General features: G+C 36.1%; 1 pseudogene; it reads right to left on the reverse strand.

The window, feature by feature from the left end:
• Positions 1 to 288: 288 nt before the first annotated feature.
• LOC149147906 (protein DMR6-LIKE OXYGENASE 1 pseudogene) lies at positions 289 to 2,208 on the reverse strand (annotated as a pseudogene).
• Positions 2,209 to 6,985: the final 4,777 nt, after the last annotated feature.

Genomic DNA, 6,985 nt, shown 5'->3' on the forward strand with positions numbered 1-6,985 from the left:
TTTTCTGTTCAAAAACAGAGTGCAAAAACAGAGCAATTTTTGTCTGTCTGTTATGGAATTTATCAGAAAATTCCAACAGTATTGAGCCATTTTCATTGAGAAGCATCTACATAAAAGTTATCAAAAGCTAACCCAATAGATGACTTTTAAATATATATTCAATATACATATTGAAGCATCATCAGATTGATTGTGCATATATACTGATTGCATAAGAATTTAATATACCTTAGAATTTATCAAATGCATAACACGATTGGGTTACATCTTTGAAGACCGAAATTCATTTCAATGACTAGAATTCTCTGGATCTTCGATCTTGAAATAATCTAACAAAATCGTTAACCCCTTTCTCCTGGAAACATTATTGAACTCTTCAAACTTATATCCTCTGTACAGAGGTGGTCGCTGTTCATCAACCATGGACGGTCCAGGAGCTATGAAGGCATCCATTGCAGGGATCCAGAATGCTGGGATTGATATGCGTGCATTGGACGTGTTTGTCACTGCTCGATGCTCAACATTCCTGAAACTCCCATTGCTCACCACCTATTTATAATCAAATCACACGCCACAATAAAAATAAAGGATAAGAAATTATTAAATACCATCGAGAAGGAGAAAATTCACACACATCTTTTTTTGAAATACTAACCTGCACTTGATCTCCCAAGTTGACGACGAAGGCGTTAGGTATGGATTCTACAGCAACCCACCTCCCATTTTTTCGTACTTCCAGGCCATTGACATCGCCTTGCATCAGAACCGTAATGGCACCTGACTCGGAATGACCTGCTATACCAATCGTAAGATCTGGGTTTGGGCACAGAGGATAGTAATTTATACCAATCATTTGGTTGCCTTTTCCAAAAATTCTATTCAAGTTATCAGAGTCGAGCCCTAGAGCTTCAGAGATCGCTGCCAACAGCTTTAAACACAGAGTTCTCAATTCCACAACGTATTTTGCTGCTGCTTCTCTGCAACAAGAAGTTAGAAAGGTATGGTTTATGGATTGACTTTTATTCAATGTAGCAGTCACTCTATTTCTAATGTATCGAATGTGAAAGGGATCAGACTTTCAATATACTTTTTCTTTTTTTTGTTTTTTTCAGATGAAAACTTTTTCTATGTTACGTGAACCGCTGATGAAAGGTGGAAAACCAGTGAACCTGCTCATGAGAGGTGGAAAACCAGTTTCATATTGTATATGGTAGTCAATGCTTAAACATTAGAGTTGTTTTTTCTTGTAAGAATAACTAGAAAAACATGTCAGAAAACTGATAATGAACTTGACTATATATATATAGATAAAAGGGAAAGACGCACTGAGAGACAACAAGAGAATATAATATATATAAGAGATATTATATATTATATATCTATATATTTAAATTGATTTTAATATTTGAGTATTTTGAATTAATATAAATTTTGATTATTATATATATTATATAATTTTACGGCTCTCATTAATAGTTTTTTTCTGTAAATTTTAGAGAAACCTTTATCCGTTCCAAAAACCCAAACCCAAGTTCCCAACATTTCCAGTTACCAAAAACTCATGCAATATAGAATTTTTTCTATAATATAAATAAATCTATATATAATACTTATAAGTCCTACTTCTATATTTATAAATCCAGATTAATATAGAATTGTATTGAATCAAGGTAAAGCCAAGCTAATGACAAAATCTATACATAATACTTGTAGATCCAAGTTCTATATTTATAGATCCAGATTAATATAGATTTATAAATCAGGGTAAAGCCAAGCTAATGACCATGATGGTTATTTCAATATCAAAATATTAAATGATTATAATTTTTAACATTTTCAAATCTTTGTTACACTGGTTAACATGTATTGTCTTTAAAGGGAATTAAGTACACTACCATTCAAGCTATTATCCATATCATTATCCTTTGATAGGGTAAAAACATTAATTACTTACTTGTAATCTATAGGTTTTTCAGACCAGGAGCCCATGACTTCCTCCACAGGATGGCAAGGATGTATCAAATAATCCCTCCAATTATGGACTTTTTCTTTGTGAACATTGAAGCTTGTAGAAAGCCGAACTCGCTGTTTTCGGTTCTCTGAGTAGAGACATGCTCGATGTTCCACAGGCATTTCGAAGAATTCCCGGGCAATCCCCTCGTACTTTTCATGATAGTATCTGGCACTCCATGGTTCACTATCTGTCATCAATCATATCAACCATATATGCCATGGCCAGAAAAGTATACATCATTACTTATTCAATACTATAGTGATGATATAATAGGGGAATTAACAAAACTTTATATCAATAACAAATTTATGTATAGATTTTGTTATAAGTTTAAATGTGTTATTGGTTTTAAGTTTATGACAATTCATGGTTTTGCTCATAATATTCATTTTTAATGATAATTTATGGTTTTGTTTATAATATTTATTTCTAATAATAATTTATGATTTTTTTAATAATTTTGTTCATAATATTCATTAGAATTAGAATTTTTAATGCGTCTAACTTAAATATATAAAAATTCCATATTTCCTAACAACACTATCTTTAAATACCACCACTTTTTTCTATAATATTCAGGATCCTAACCACTACTAATATAAGAGCCTCTTGGTGAAAAGAACTGCATGGCTAGGCTAGGTTAGTTTGCAATATATGACTTTTTGGTCTGAGTGAAGGATAATCCAGTTTTCATTGACATAAGGAGGCAGACTGCAGTGTTGGGGATTTTTCTGGTAAAATCCCAAAAACAAAAAAAAACTGAACACACAGAGGCAATGTTCTGTTTCCTTCTCTCCACAGGATCTTTCGCACAGGGAAGCTTTTAAAAACAATTTCTGAGAACAGAGTATTACATACCCAGAAAATGATTTCTACTCATTAAAATATAATGCTTGATACATATTCATCCTCTTTTACTGAGAGGGATTCACCAAAAATACATTCAACAAAACCCTGTCTCCACCTGAGAATTTACATTGCTGGTGTGTAAAAACCCATTTACATTTACTGCTGTGAAAAGATTTTACATAAACTGCTGTAAAAATAAATTTACATATGCAACTTCAAAAGAAATTATATGCTCATACTCCCCGCACTGCTGTGCATATCCTCCTTGCAAAAATCAACACATATAAAAACTTTCTACAAAAACATATGGGCTTCCCTCTGTTCTTTTCTTCATGCACTGCTGTGCAATTTCTCTCACAATGGACTCTGGTAATATTTGTTTTTCGCACACGCTGTGCGTTTCATGCCTTTTTTGTTACATACAAAAATGGATAAGAAACATTACATATATCAATAAACAACAAAAAAAACTTATCAGTATGTTGACTTGCCCATACTTTGGTATATATAATAAAACATTAAAATTTAAAACTCTTACCAATACTTCTACGGGCACATTTAATTCATTAAATTATTTTACCGGCGGTCAACCAAATTTGTTTTTACTCCACGCAAGTATTTAATGTTGGCTCATATGCAGGTTGAATGATGGACGGCGGAGAACTTTGAAGGCGATCGGACGGCTGGAATGAATATCGGGAGCCCACTTAACGCTGAACTTTAGCGTCCGAAATGTCAGTCTTGCTGACATATAGAGAGGACCACGTGGCTGAGGATAATTGGATCGGGCTCGATTATACGGAAACTGCTTTTTGATCAAAGGCGGTCCGATATGCTCTGGTGGTTTTGCTGAGCGGTTTTGGGTGCATTAACTGCTGCTTTATGGGTCAACTCAGGCGCAGTACATACGCTGTTGAAATTACGTTTTCAACACTCCCCTTTAATTTCAACTGCTGGGCATTCGGTCATACCCAAACACTTTCTCAAAAATTCAAAGCTTTTCTGATCCAATGGCTTTGTCAAAATGTCTGCTACCTGTTCTTGAGTCCTGCAATGTTCTAGGACAATTTCTCCATTGTTCACCAATTCTCTGATGTAGTGAAACCTTGTATCAATGTGTTTCGTTCTCTTATGAAACACTGAATTCTTTGACAATGCAATAGCTGAGCTATTGTCACAAAAAATCACTGTCGCTTTTGCCTGCTCTTTGCCTAAGCTCCTCAACATTCTTCTCATACAAACTGCTTGACATGCTGCTGCTGTAGCTGCCACATATTCAGCCTCTGCTGTAGACAATGCTACAATAGATTGCTTCTTAGAAGCCCATGAAATGGCTCTTGAACCCATATGAAAGACATAACCGAAAGTGCTTTTCCGATCATCTATACTTCCAGCCCAATCACTATCAGTGTATCCAACTAAATCTGAATGTTCTGAGACAGTATATAAAATGCCAAAAATTTTGGTACCTTTGACATACCTCAGAATTCTTTTTGCTGCCTGCCAATGTGCTTCCTTTGGCCTCTCCATGAATCTGGAAATTAAACTAACAGCAAACATAATGTCAGGCCTAGTAGCTGTTAAATACATAAGGCTGCCAACAATACTCTTGTACAAACTAGGATCAAAATCCTTGCTTCTGTCCTCTCTGCTGAGTTTTAATCCCATTACTGTGGGAGTGATCGCTGCTTTGCATTCTTGCATGTTAAATCTGCCCAACACTTGATTTACATATCTAGCTTGTGAGATAAAAATTCCTTTTTCATTTTGATCTACTTCTATGCCTAAAAAGTATCTCAAGAAACCCATGTCAGTCATTTCAAATTCCTCTTTCATGACTGATTTAAAATTCTCAATGAGCTGATCATCATTACCTGTGAAAATAACATCATCAACATATAAGACAACAATTAAAATTTTACCATCTTTTTCTTTGATGTAGACGGTGGGTTCTCCTTCACACTTGTCAAATTCATTATCCAATAGATAGGAATCTATCCTGCTGTACCATGCTCTTGGCGCTTGCTTCAGCCCATAAAGAGCTTTCTTCAATTTGCACACTTTGTGCTCTTCACCTTTCTTCTCATAGCCTAGAGGTTGTTCAATGTAAACCTCTTCCATTAACACTCCATTTAGGAATGCTGACTTCACGTCCATTTGGTAAACTTTCCATTTGTTTTGAGCTGCTATGGACAACACTGCTCTCACGGTTTCCATTCTTGCAACCGGTGCGAAAGTCTCCTCATAATCTCTCCCATATTGCTGCTTGTACCCTTTGACAACCAGCCTTGCCTTGTGTCTTTCTATTTTACCTTCAGCATTGCTCTTGGTCTTGTAAACCCATTTCACTCCAATGACTTCTTTGCCTTTTGGTAGCTCAACCAAATCCCATGTTTTGTTTCTCTCTATGGCATTGATTTCCTCATCCATAACTTCTATCCATTTCCTATCTTTAATTGCATCTTCGAAATGAATAGGATCATCAACATGACAATACAAGGCAAATAAGGAATTCATTCCTTCATCATAAATATCACTTAGATTTCTAAACTTCTTACCTCGTTCATTTGGTGTGCAAGTGCTTGAAGATGCACTTGAATTTCCTCCTTGTGATGTGCTTGGAGAAGCACTTTCATTTATCCTCAATGGTGTCCCTTGCTGTCCTTGTGTTGGCGCTGCTGTTTGGGGATGCATTTCAGCCACCTCCTCATCATCTTCATCATGAGACAAACAGTTTTTAACATTCACTGTTTTCTCTATGCTTCCATCCCAAGCTTCCTCCTCAATGAATTGAACATCTCTGCTGACAAAAAACTTCTTGGTAGATGGGATATACAACCTGTAAGCTTTGGATTCCTCACTGTATCCAATGAAGATACATTTCTCCCCTTTGTTGTCCAACTTCCTCCTTAGCTGATCTGGTATGTGTGCATAGGCCACACATCCAAAAACTTTCAAGTGGGTGACACCTTGCTTTCTCCCACTCCATGCTTCTTCCGGCACTTTGTTCAACACTGCTTTTGTAGGACACCTGTTCAAAATATACACTGCACAATTTACAGCTTCAGCCCAATAATCATTTGGCAAATGCTTTGCCTTCAGCATGCTCCTTGCCATATCCATGATGGTCCTGTTCTTCCTTTCAGCAACTCCATTTTGCTGTCGGGTGTACCTAGCTGTAAACTATTTGTGAATTCCATTTTCTCTACAAAATCATAGGAATTCCTTGGAGATATACTCACCTCCTCTGTCAATTCTCAAAAATTTTATATGCAGCCCGCTTTGGTTCTCCACAAGTGCTTTGAAATTTCGGAATTTTTCAAACACTTCACTTTTGTTTTTAAGAAAATATACCCAAGTTTTTCTTGTAAAGTCATCAATAAATGTTAGGAAATATTGGCTGCGTGCTAATGATGGAGCTTGCATCGGTCCACATAAATCTGAGTGGATGATCTCTAAGGGTGCCTTTGCCCTTATGCTTTTACCTGATGGAAAAATTTCTCTATGTTGTTTCCCCAAAATGCAACCTTCACAGAGGTTGTCTGGTTTCTCTATCAATGGTAATCCTCTTACCATTCCTTTTCTACTTAACAAGTTTAGACCTCCAAAATTGAGATGTCCAAATCTCAAGTGCCACAAGCAATTTTCATCCTTTGGCACGCTCTGGAAAGCCTCTTGGGTAACTGCTGCAATTTCTCCTTTGTTTTTCAAATCTGCTCTTATTCTAAGAGGGAACATCCTGTTCCTTGTCATCTTCACTTCAACAATGCATCGTTTGCTGGGTGCTATATCCATGATGGTGCATACATCATTTTCAAAGAAAACATTGTAACCCTTTTGAACAAGCTATCCAATACTCAAGAGGTTACATCTCATTCCGGGGACATAGTAGACATTTGCTATGGTTTTCTTCTCACCCTTCTTTGTAAATATTTTTACCTCTCCTTTTCCCATAACAGAAATTTTGCTATCAGTTCCTAGTGTGACTTCTGATTTCACATTTTTATCTAGGGCAGAAAAGAGGGCTATGTTTCTTGTCATATGGTTGCTGCAACCTGAGTCTAAAAACCATATGTCCTCACTGTTTGTTTCAGCCATGTTACAAGCTAACAACACATTATC

The sequence above is a fragment of the Pinus tabuliformis genome, chromosome 9, assembly GCF_031772625.1.
Source record: "Pinus tabuliformis cultivar Carrire ecotype Pingquan chromosome 9, CPIR1, whole genome shotgun sequence".
Classification (NCBI taxonomy): domain Eukaryota; kingdom Viridiplantae; phylum Streptophyta; class Pinopsida; order Pinales; family Pinaceae; genus Pinus; species Pinus tabuliformis.